At 37.4% G+C, this 13,133-nt stretch overlaps 1 protein-coding gene across 2 annotated transcripts in view; it reads right to left on the bottom strand.

The window, feature by feature from the left end:
• Positions 1-13,133, bottom strand: part of SEMA3D (semaphorin 3D) — a 217,772-nt gene that overhangs the window by 181,272 nt on the left and 23,367 nt on the right. Inside the window, exon 2 of one of the 2 annotated variants that reach the window (XM_081536536.1) lies at positions 3,817-3,911. The exons of the other annotated variant lie outside the window; for it this stretch is intronic. The gene's annotated coding sequence lies outside the window, so the exon portion shown is untranslated. The remainder of the gene's footprint in view (positions 1-3,816; positions 3,912-13,133) is intronic. 2 annotated transcript variants of the gene reach the window in all.

Raw genomic sequence — 13,133 nt, 5'->3', positions numbered from 1 at the left:
ATCATGAGTGAACAATATGACTCATCAAAAATTTTACCTGATATGCTTTTAAGTTCAAATTTATTTGAATTTATTCAATCACATCGATTTTTCTTCTAAAGATTAGTCGTTTTGAATCATCAACTTCTCATATATAAAGTTTATATATATTAGCTTAGGAATGCTACATGTAGATAAAATAAGGTGTTACTATATTTATATCTCCTACTATACCATATGATAAAGAAGTCTTAATACAGCAAAGCAGTCTCCAACTTTTATGTATTTCACAGAATGTTAGAGCTTGATTCCACTACCTAAAAGAACAAGTGGATTTTCAAATGTAACAAACTTCCAAAATTTTCTCTTAAGAAAAACAAGTCTCTCTTTAGTTCTTATGGTCTTGCTGGCATTCTAATTCAATACTAAAAAATTTTAAGATGTTTACCAACCTATCAGCAAACTCCATCTCTTCATGTGTTTGTTTAAATTTCCCACCAAATATATTACCAATATACCACCCATATTCAATCAGTATAAATCATACATTCAAAAAGACAGGTATCAGAGGTTAAGAAATTGACGTTTCTTTACTAAAGGGCCAATCTGTCTACCCTGCAAATCATTAACATAATAGGTACTGTAAAGAAAATAGTATGCCATGTGGCTATATTATAGACTATAAAATATAAACCCTTCATGGAAATTCCCACATGAAATCCATAACAAAAAAAGTAATGTTTCCAACACATTTTGTTTGAAAATAATGATGCTATTAACACTTGGCACTATGGTTCCCAAATGGAAGTGAGTCTGCATAATAGTTTACTTTCTTCTTTATAAAGATAAACAAAGTAAGTCACTGTGCTGAGAGGCTGGCATGCTTTAGGAATAAATGCCATTTTGAGATATAGAAAGCCTCATTATCCCTGACACAAGCCTACTTTGTAAGTCAGATATTTTTAAAGACCTGGGTTTTGATTTTTTTTCCTCCATTTTATGAAGCTTTTAGTGGTTCAGACCAAATAATCTGTATTAATTTGGTAATAATAAATCATCCACCTGCAGAAAAAATAGTAAATAATCCGCCTGCAATGTAGGAGACCTAGGTTCAATCCCTGGGTTGGGAAGATCCCCTGTAGAAGGGAATGGCTACCCACTACAGTGTTCTTGCCTGGAGAAGCCCAGGGACAGAGGAGACTGGCAGGCTATAGTCCATGGGGTTGCAAAGAGTGAGACGCAACTAAGCGACCAACACAACAAAATTTTATGAAATAAAGATTCATTCTTATTTGCTTAGATGGCTAAAATAAGTCAATACTAAAAATATCACAGTAAATAAATTATATCACTATCAAACAAGGTAACAATTTTGAAGTTAATGTTGAAATACCAGTGTGTGTGTGTCTGTGTGTGTGTGCTCTGACGCTTCAATTGTGTCTGACTCTTTGCAACGCTATGGACTGTAGCCACCAGGCTCCTCTGTACATGGAATTCTCCAGACAAGAATACTGGAGTGGGTTGCCATTCCCTTTTCCAGGGGATCTTCTTCTCTCAGGGATCAAACCTGCATCTCCCACATTGCAAGCAGATTCTTTACCATCTGAGCCACCAGGGAAGCCCAAAATAAATGAAAAGCATTGATTTATAGATTTACATGTGTCATTAGTCTTTGGGGAAAACAAAAGAGAACAAAACAACAAATATTTAGATACTTGGGATATTTTTCCCCAACAATATTCTGTTCTCAACTTTTGCTTAAAAATCAGTGTGAGCACACTGATTTGCAATATCATTCAGAAGTTTTTCTGTTCTATGAAAAGCAGAAGCTCAGAATTCCTAGGTCTCTCACAAACTCCTTAATTAAACTTTTTCAACCATTCCCACTAACCACACCTATTGTGTCTATTGCTTGGTTAACCACATCACTTATGCATCACAGCCACTGGTCTTTCCCTCCATGATCCTAATCTCTTGGTCCATTAACCTCCTTCAGGTACTCCTTTTCCTAGTAACACTAGACCCTAAAATTAACTGATAGTGACAATGACAACTCTTTCACCTGAAGATTTTGTAACCACTTATAAGCATATGAAGCAATTCGGGGGATTGTAACACAGTTTCCATGACACCATCTCCAAGTACTCTGTTTCAGCAAGTCACAGAGGGATATTCAGGAGTCTGGATTAACCATGAAAACACTCCAGGTGGAAAGACTCTGACCAGCCACTGACTGTAAAGTTGTTTCCCAAAAGCATAATACCAGATTCAAATTTTCCTCCAAGCTCTAATCCTTATCTGCTTTTACTACCTAATTCCTAGATTATTAAAATATTTCCCTAGCATCTTTTCTTAGCCTCCCTCACATCAATTCTTCCTTCATACACAAACACATTCATACTGTAGAAGGTTTTGATGAAATTCATTTGGCAGGAAGCCCGCTGTTTTTTCCCATACAATTTTTTGAGGCTCTCCTCAATCCAACCCTAAACCTTATTTAGGATTTCTGTCTCACTATTCCTACACTTTGTGAAGAAAATGCTGCTTTATTCTCAGTCATCATGTTTGGGAACCTCACTCTTGTTATATATGAGGACACAAGTGACAGTGTAAGTGATTTGATGTGGCTGCACAATTCAACACTCTGAGAACAGGGTCTAGAATCACAGGTACAACACTCTCCCCTCACACCATCCTACAGATGCCAGGACTTCAGGAACCATTGTGTGAGGGAAGGAAGGAAGTAGGGGAGAATGCAGTGAAGAAAGAAAGGACTAACAAGTACTGAAGAAACACAAACCATGATTTACACTGTAATTATTTCAGAGTCATGAGACCTATCATATCTTTCTCCAAAATACACAATTTACAGGTTAAAAATTGAACTAAATGTCATTTTCTTAAGTTCCACACAGTAGTCTTAAACAGAATGTATAGCTTCATTCTCTAAGGAACTGATAAAACTAAATTTTCAAACCTAGTAAAATAATGCCAAGCTACTATTTGTCTAAAAATGACAAGGTAGGATATTAGATAAACATAAGGAGATAAGAGTATCTTTTCCAATGCAGGAGTGAAGGAAGTCAATTAGACTAAGAGATGGATGGTTTGTTGTCAGCACCAACTGGAAAATGGTGGGACTGGGAAGATGTTGAGTTAACCAAGAAATGGAGAGAAAAGGGGAAATAAAACAAATTAATTAGATCATGAGGCAGGCAGGATGAGTAAAATAAAAACAGTAAAGAATGATATGTACAGACTTATAGTGAGAGCTAGAAGCAAGAAAATGAGAGTGAGAAGAGGAGAGAAATTGGGATTTTCACTCTGGAAAAAGGACAAGCTAGAAGAGAGCTGCAGGAGAGTAAGGGAGACGAAGCTGTGCTTGACTCTGCCTGTAGAGACAGGCATCATATCTCTAATGAGCACCTAAGGGAACAAGAAAACATCATCCTGGAGATGATGGGACCCTCCTAGACAGGACTGCTGGGAGGACCGCAACTGGTGCTCAGATCCAGGCACCTCATTATCCAAAAGGTGCAGAGAAGCTGGAAGGAGTTCAGAGACACGATGGAAGAGTGATTAAGATGCAGAAAAAAATGATTTATGATAAAAGATTAAAGCACTAAACAAGCACTTCTTGGCAGAGCAACAAGAGGATGGGCAAGGTAGCTCTCTACAAACAGTCAAAGGACATAAATAATCGAGAGGAAAACCATTATTATTTAAGCTGGTACCGAGGGGAGAGGTTCACAGAGAACAATTGCAAGAAGGCAGGAAAGAAGACAACTCTGAATTTAAGAAGGGAAGTATTAACATACAAATGACAAATCTGTTCACCTGATGTGGAGCGAGGCACGTCCTAGGAAACTGCTGGTATCAGTCTGTATGCATAAGATACAAGCAACTTGACCACTCAGTTGGTTACCAAGATTCTAGAAGACAAAGCAATCAACAGAATAAAAAAATAATGAGAATCCTGTTAACAGTTCAAGCTCATTTTCAAAAGAACTGAAAAACTTAGTTTTATCCTCCATATTTTGTTCATACAAAGGTCTTCATTAATGGCTTGAGATGGTATATAATAATTCAGTAGTTTTCATAAGGGAATAAAATAGGATAACAAATCTTTTTAATATGGCTTCCAGTGAGTCTCTGTGTTGGTTTGCAATATGGTATTTTTAAAGATTAAACTGTAAATGAATGACTTATATAATTAGACGTGGGTAGATATAAAACCTTGAAATCACCAATCCTGTGGGAGTGAGATGACTCCTCACAGAAGGAAGCAAAGGATTTCCAGGTGGAACTTCACCCATACTAACACATGCCAATGCATGTCCTTGCCACACATCTGTGTTTTCCCTATGAATTGCACTGGAACAGTCATCCTATCACACAAAGAAATTGTGAACTACATACACGGTATTATTTTTGGTATTATTTAAAGCATGTTACCTACCACCCTCCTTGTGCTTCTGTTAGGTCCATACAATTTCTGTCCTTTATCAAGCCTATCTTCGCATGAAATGTTCCTTTGGTATCTCTAATTTTCTTGAAGAGATCTCTAGTCTTTCCCAATCTGTTGTTTTTCTCTATTTCTTTGCACTGATCGCTGAGGAAGGCTTTCTTATCTCTCCTTGCTATTCTTTGGAACTCTGCATTTAGATGGGAATATCTTTCCTTTTCTCCTTTGCTTTTCGCTTCTCTTCACTTCCCAGCTATCTGTAAGGCCTCCTCAGACAGCCATTTTGCTTTTTTGCATTTCTTTTCCATGGGGATTTTCTTTATCCCTGTCTCCTGGACAATGTCATGAACCTCAGTCAATAGTTCATCAGGCATTCTGTCTATCAGGTCTAGTCCCTTAAATCTCTTTGTCACTTCCACTGTATACTCATAAGGGATTTGATCTAGGTCATACCTGAATGGACTAGTGGTTTTCCCTACTTTCTTCAATTTAAGTCTGAATTTGGCAATAAGCAGTTCATGATCTGAGCCACAGTCTGCTCCCAGTCTTGTTTTTGCTGACTGTATAGAGCTTCTCCATCTTTGGCTGCAAAGAATATAATCAATCTGATTTCAGTGTTGACTATCTGGTGATGTCCATGTGTAGAGTATTCTCTTGTGTTGTTGGAAGAAGGTGTTTGCTATGACCAGTGTGTTCTCTTGGCAAAATTCTATTAGCCTTTGCCCTGCTTCATTCTGTACTCCAAGGCCAAACTTGCCTGTTACGCCAGGTGTTTCTTGACTTCCTACTTTTGCATTCCAGTCCCCTATAATGAAAAGGACATCTTTTTTGGGTGTTAGTTTTAGAAGGTCTTGTAGGTCTTCATAGAACCATTCAACTTCAGCTTCTTCGGCATTACTGTCGGGGAATAGACTTGGGTTACCGTGATATTGAATGGTTTGCCTTGGAAACGAACAGAGATCATTCTATCGTTTTTGAGATTGCATCCAAGTACTGCATTTTGGACTCTTCTGTTGACCATGATGGCTACTCCATTTCTTCTAAGGGATTCTTGCCCACAGTAGTAGATATAATGGTCATCTGAGTTAAATTCACCCATTCCAGTCCATCTTAGTTCACTGATTCCTAGAATGTCAACGTTCACTCTTGCCATCTCCTGTTTGACCACTTCCAATTTGCCTTGATTCATGGACCTAACATTCCAGGTTCCTATGCAATATTGCTCTTTACAGTGTCGGACATTGCGTTTATCACCAGTCACATCCACAGTTGGGTATCGTTTTTGCTTTGGCTCCATCCCATCATTCTTTCTGGAGTTATTTCTCCACTGATCTCCATTAGCATATTGGGCACCTACTGACCTGGGGAGTTCATCTTTCAGTGTCCTATCTTTTTGCCTTTTCATACTGTTCATGGGGTTCCAATAGGAAAAGGAGTACGTCAAGGCTGTATATTGTCACCCTGCTTATTTAACTTATATGCAGAGTACATCATGAGAAACGCTGGGCTGGAAGAAACACAAGCTGGAATCAAGATTGCCAGGAGAAATATCAATAACCTCAGATATGCAGATGACACCACCCTTATGGCAGAAAGTGAAGAAGAACTAAAGAGCCTCTTGATGAAGGTGAAAGAAGAGAGTGAAAAAGTTGGCTTAAAGCTCAACGTTCAGAAAACTAAGATCATGGCATCTGGTCCCATCACTTCATGGGAAATAGATGGGGAAACAGTGGAAACAGTGTCAGACTTTATTTTTTTGGGCTCCAGAATCACTGCTGATGGTGATTGCAGCCATGAAATTAAAAGACGCTTACTCCTTGGAAGGAAGGTTATGACCAACCTAGATAGCATATTTAAAAGCAGAGACATTACTTTGCCAACAAAAGTCTGTCTAGTCAAGGCTATGGTTTTTCCAGTGGTCATGTATGGATGTGAGAGTTGGACGGTGAAGAAAGCTGAGCACCGCAGAATTGATGCTTTTGAACTGTGGTGTTGGAGAAGACTCTTGAGAGTCCCTTGGACTGTAAGGAGATCCAATCAATCCATCCTAAAGGAGCTCAATCCTGGGTGTTCATTGGAAGGACTGATGTTGAAGCTGAAACTCCAATACTTTGGCCACCTCATGTGAAGAGTTGACTCATTGGAAAAGACCCTAATGCTGGGTAGGATTGGGGGTGGGAGAAGGGGAGGACAGAGGATGAGATGGTTAGATGTCATCACCAACTCGATGGACATGGGTTTGGGTAAACTCCAGGAGTTGGTGATGGACAGAGAAGCCTGGAGTGCTGCAATTCATGGGGTCGCAAAGAGACCCCATGGGCTAGAGAGAAAACTGTATAAATAAATGAAATCCTTATACAGTTCTAGTCATATTCACCTTTCATTTTTATTTACATTGGTATGTGCTTGACAAATTTTCATCTCTGTGCTTTGAAAGCCAATATAATAATAATTTGTACCTGTTGTATGGCAATTTCCAAATTATAAAATATGTTTGTGCTTTTTGTCTCACTTGAATCTCCCCTTTGGAGTTAAGTATTATTAATCCTTCACTTGACAAATAAAGCTGAGAGTAAGAGGAAATATTGTAGAAGCTAAAATCAGGTTGACAAGAAGAACCACCAATGGAAAAGACTCGCATCCTCTGACTGCATGCCCTGTGATCTTTTCACTGCCCTGGATTTCTTATATGATTCATGTCCTCAATCACAGCACCAATAAGCATGCAGAGTTCACTTGAGAGAGATTACTGTGTAAAGCCAGGTCCTCATCGTGAGCTTCTTGAAAATCATTAAAGCACGATTCTTATGAGAGGAATGAAGGAAACAGATAAAGTAGATCAGGTTAAAAAAAAAAAAAGGAATTAAAAAATCTTAAAAAAAAGGAATAAAAACACTTAGTTGCTGAAGTTTCCAGAATGTGTAGCCATTGGTTTTCACAGAATGACATGGCGTAGTTGATTAAAATACAACTCTTGCCACAATAAAAAAGATAGTGGAAGGTTTGGGTAGATTGAAGCATTCAGAACAAGAGGATATTCTGAAGTGAACTGGGGTGGAGAGAAAAAAATATGGCAGACGTATACTAGGCAAGTGAGGTGAAACTTGAAGAAGAAAAACGTAGAAAAAGAGAGGAAACTCTGTGGAGTTTCCAGGAACAGAAAAGCAAGCATGTGTACAAAAAGAAATCTGGCAGCTTCATGCCAAATGCACCAAGGAGCAATCTGCAGAACTGAAGGTTCCAGTAGCTTAAAGGAAATGCACTCAGCAGAGGCAAACATCATCTTGTAACTGACTGAAAGGAAAATGACATTCAAAATGCTCAGACTCCTTGGAAGACAGAAGTAAAAGAATGGAGTTAGCAACTGAATGCCACAGGGCAAAGAGGCCAAGGAATTCCCAACAGTGAGTCAGTGACCTGGGAGAAGAGAGATGCAGTAAGAAATGCAGGAGCACACAATGGAACACATTACATTCTAAAATGTTGATCTACATTTTGAAAGGAAGGAGGATATTCCTTAAAGAAATGAGTAGGACTGTAAAATATATAGAGAATAAAGGAAAGGAAAAAAAGAGGCAGCTTTTGAAAGTGCATCTCTGAGAAAATGAGGTAATATTTGTGCAGCTCTGGAGAACCTGAGCTCTGAAATCAAACCACCTGGGTCCATGTCCCATTCTTCACACTTTGTGAGTGGGAACTTGGGCAAGTTATGTAATCTATGTCTCAGTTTCCTTATCTGTGTAAAGTAGAAAATACCACTCATCACACAACAGAATCATAATTTAGCAAGAAAATTCTTGCCAAGCAAAGTACATAGTGCTTGTGAGAAAGTGAACAGTAAAACAAAGCTAAATTTCTAAAAATTCATGAGAGTATATTTATCAAACTTGAAAAATAAGAAACGGAATCTGAAAAAAACAAAGGCTTTAAAAATAGTCACAGGATAGAAAACTAAATATAGAAAGAATCAAATATCCAGCAGAAAGGATATTAAGGAGAGTAAGAAAGATTAAGATTATTTAGGGCTGCATTTTTTAAAGTAATGAAAAAATAAGAGATGTTACTTAAAATTTATCTGATCCAAGACAATTTTCTATGAAAAATGTAAATTCATGGAAAATGGGCAAAGAATTCCATTATTTTTTGAAAGATCCAATTCAGAAATCCAGCTTCAATCAGTCAAAGAGGGGCCCTTTTTCTCATTCCCAGAATTGCCTTCAACTAGCCAAGTGTTTCAATCCTGATTCAAGTAAATAATCAAGCATTTCATGTCTGAATGCCTTTTCAAAAATAGGAAGAAAAAAAAAGTACTGCCTATCTTCCAAGTATAAATTGAAATGAGCAAAGTCACAGATGCCTTTTCTAACAAAGAAGCCTTGAATTTGCACTGTAAGTTACAAATGATTATTTTTTTAAATGGAACCATCAATAACAATAATAAACAACCTTTTCTGAATCCTTACTATATGCTGAACTTCAATGCATTTCAAGTTTCTGCAGGTAGATACTATTTTAATCCAAATTAGCATGTGATGAAACTGATGCTCAGAAAAATTAAGCCAGTGTTTTAGTCAGCAGCTGAGCATGGATTTGAACAAAGGTCCATCTGAGTAAAAGTTTGTTCTTTTAACAATACTTTTATTGCAAAGCCTTTCCTGAAAAATAATTCAGACTGAGCCACTACATCATATAATGCCAAGCATCCTAGATTTAAACTAGTTATTTAAGTTAGTATTCTTTAGTCATTTTTAGTTTTGTTTAAAAAAAAAAGTAACATGAAATTTATTATCTTAACCATTGTTAAGTGTAAAACTCAGTATTGTTATGTATATGTACACGCTGTGAAACAGATCTCCAGAACTTTTTCATCTTACAAAACTGAAACTCCAGTACCCATTGAACAACTCCCCATCTCTCCCTGCCCCCAGCAGCTGAAACCACCATTCTACTTTCTGGTTTCTGTGAGTTTGGCTACTTAGATACCTCACTGAAGTGCAGCCATATACCATGTGTCTTTTGTTCCTGGGTTATTGCACTTAGCATAATGTCTTTAAGGTTTATCCATGTTTGCCATGTGACAAGATTTCCTTCTTTTTTAAGTCTGAATCACTTTCCATTGTTGTTGCTGTTGTTCAGTCACTCAGTTGTGTCCGACTCTTCGCAACCCCATGGATGGCAGCATGCCAGGCTTCCCTGTCTTTCACCATCTCCTGGAGTTTGCTCAAACTCATGTCCATTGAGTTGGTGATGCCATCCAACCATCTCATCCTCTGTTGCCCCCTTCTCATACAACATTTTGTCTGTCCATTTATCCAATGACAGACATTTGGGTTGTTTCCACCTCATGGTTATTTTGGATAATGCCACAATAAGCTTACATATGCAAACAGTTGTTTGATATCCTGCTTTCAAGTTTTTGCGATGTATACCCAGAAGTGGGATTGCTAGATGATGTGGTAATTATATTTTCAGTTTCTTAATGAAAACTCAATACTGTTTTCCTAAGTGGCTAGATCGTTTTACATTGCCACCAACAATGCAACAAGGATCCCAATTTCTTTACATCTTTACCAACCCATGTTATTTCTGTTGTTTGGACAGTAGCCATCTTAATAAATGTGAAGTGATAACACACAATGGTTTCGATTTGCATTTTTCTAATGATTAGTGATTCTGGATATCTTTTCATATGCTTATTGGCTACTTCTAAATATTCCTTGAATAAATATCTATTCAATCCTTGCTCATTTTTCAATTAGTTTTTTGTAGTTGTGTTGAGTTGTAGGAGTCCTTTATGTATTCTGGATATTAACCTTTTTCAGATATATGATTTTCAATTATCTCTTCTATTTCATGGGTTTCCTTTTCACTCTGTTGTTTGTTCTGATGCACAGAAGTTTTAAAATTTGATATAGTCCTTCTCTCCTAACTTAGTTAGTAAAGAATCTGCCTGCAAGGCAGGAGACCCAGTTTCGATTCCTGCATCTGGAATATCCCCTGGAGAAGGAAATGGCAACCCACTCGAGTATTCTTGACTAGAAAATCCCATGGACAGAGGAACCTGGCTGGCTACAGTCCATGGGGTCACAAGAGTTGGACACAACTTAGCAACTAAACCACCATAGTCCTCAAAATAATATATTTTTACCCAAACCTCCATTTATCTATCTTTCTTTCTATCTATCTACTTACTTACCCAAAACTTTAGGAAAGTACGCAACCAAATGTCATGAAAATCGAGATGATAGGAAGAATTTTTGGATAACTTAGGTTTTTAAAAATAATTTTGAGGGGAAGAAAAAAGAAATCTCCTTTGTCATTCTCAATTCTCATAGTCTAAGCATCTCATCAAGCTGTATTTGGTATTCATGTTTAAAGAGGCATGGAATTTTTTCATACAACACAGACTCTAAATACAAGCCTATTACTTCATCTGTGCTGAAGTGAAGAAACAGTGACTTGATCCAATGTAGAAGGAAAACTTCCAGTGTTACATATTATTGGCAGACTGAATGTCAGCTTCTAATGTGGCACACAAATGCTGTATAATACATTTTATGTATTAATTTAATGACTTTTCAGGGTAACATTGAGAAGATGTGATTTTAAATATTGAATTTAGAACCTGTATGAGATTCAACTCCACAGTATTTTGTTTGTAATTTAGGCAGAATGTAAGTGCTATAAAAGAGATATAAAATATGAACTAAATTGTTAAAAATTATTTCTTGACTGAGATAGGAGGGGAATGGAGTAGAATCTGAAAATTTCATAGTAGGGATATCATTTAAGCTGGAATTTGAGAATGGGTATTATTTTAAGAGACAAATAAGATATGGCATGAGAAAAGAGGTGATGTTATAATTCTGTATGGCTAAAATGAGTGTGAACTAAGCAGCAAAGTTAGATTAAAGCCAGCTCATACCAAATGAAGGCATTTGAATTGGATTTTGCCATCACTCTGGACAAGAAATGAATGACAATAGCGACATGAGAGTACAGTTGATGATGAAAGAATAACATTATCAGGAGAAAACTGTTCCTTACCCACAATGATTTCATCATTTGTGATTTTTCAGTAACTTGATGCATATGTATAACAATTTTTCAAAATTCAAAGCCTTTAAGTCCACTTCTGGTCACTCCCTTTAAACAAGAGCACCAACTATTTATGATTCTTGTTAATTAAATTGAGATTACTAGTTGGTAGCAACAAAAATAAAGAGGTTAAGAAAGTAAAACCATGTTTTATTTTCCATTTTATGACATAGAGGGAAAGAAATATGAGTTGGAGTTTATGTACAGGAGGGTATAACATATAACAGACTACGGCCAAAACAACTGATCATATCATCATATGAATGATGGCTTATAGGTATTGTGAGTTCAGTTCAGTTCAGTTGCCGACTTTGCAACTGCATGGACTGTACCATACCAGGTTTCCCTGTATATCACCAACTCCTGGAGCTTGCTCAATCTCATGTCCATCGAGTCGGTGATGCCATCCAACCATCTCATCCTCTAATGTCCCCTTCTCCTCCTGCTTTCAATCTTTCCCAGCATCAGAGCCTTTTCCAATGAGTCAGTTCTTCACACCAGGTGGCCAAAGTATTGGAGTTTCAGCTTCAGCATTGGTCCTTCGAATGAATATTCAGGATATTCATTCAAGTCTTTCACTGTTTCCATTGTTTCCCCATCTATTTGCCATGAAGTGATGGGACCAGATGCCATGATCTTCATTTTTTGAATGTTTAGTTTTAAGCCAACGTTTTCACTCTCCTCTTCCACTTTCATCAAGAGGCTTTTTAGTTCCTCTTCACTTTCTGCCATAAGGGTGGTGTCATCTAACATATCTGAGGTTATTGATATTTCTCCCAGCAATCTTGATTCCAGCTTGTGCTTCATCCAGCCCAGCATTTTGCATGATGTATTCTGCATATAAGTTAAATGAGTAGGATAACAATATACAGCCTTGACATACTCCTTTCTTGATTTGGAACCAGTCTGTTGTTCCATGTCTGAATCTAACCGTTGCTTCTTGACCTGCATACAGATTTCTCAGGAGGCAGGTAAGGTGGTCTGTTATTCCTATCTCTCTAAGAATTTTCCACATTTTGTTGTGATCCACACAGTCAAAGGCTTCGGCATAGTCAATAAAGCAGAAATAAATGTTTTTCTGGAACTCTTGCTTTTTCAGTGATACAATGGATGTTGGCAATTTGACAAATAGGTGTTGTGAATGTGAGTATGAATTACCAAATTTGTCCAAAGTTGTCTGAACATTGTTCTGAGGTCAACACAAATTACTTGGCCCAGAGAAATACGCATCAGCAAGGATGGCTGATGAACCAGAAGATAATTCACTGGACTCAGATGAATAGAAACCCACGTGGAAATCAAAGAGTCCAAACAAATATATGCATCATTATATAGGAAACTACATCAAATATGTCAGCATATGAGATGTTATAGCAGGCTGAAAATTTTTCTTTGAAATGCCTGGTCTGAAGATCTAGGCTGTATACATAGATAAGTGAAACCAAGAGATTCTGGAAAGATGGAGGAGAGTCAAGGCTGGGATGTTCTGATGGAGACATAAATCATTTCAGCACAAGGGAACAAAAGAAAGAGCTAGAATAATAGGAGGTTGAGTTACTATAAATTTCCATCTTTAGATGATCCTGTAATT

This window comes from Giraffa tippelskirchi, chromosome 10 (genome assembly GCF_054371585.1).
Source record: "Giraffa tippelskirchi isolate mGirTip1 chromosome 10, T2T-mGirTip1v1.2.pri, whole genome shotgun sequence".
In the NCBI taxonomy this organism is placed as follows: Eukaryota; Metazoa; Chordata; class Mammalia; order Artiodactyla; family Giraffidae; genus Giraffa; species Giraffa tippelskirchi.
The sequence above is the reverse complement of the archived record's forward strand: the minus strand, read 5'-3'. Positions and strand labels throughout refer to the sequence as shown.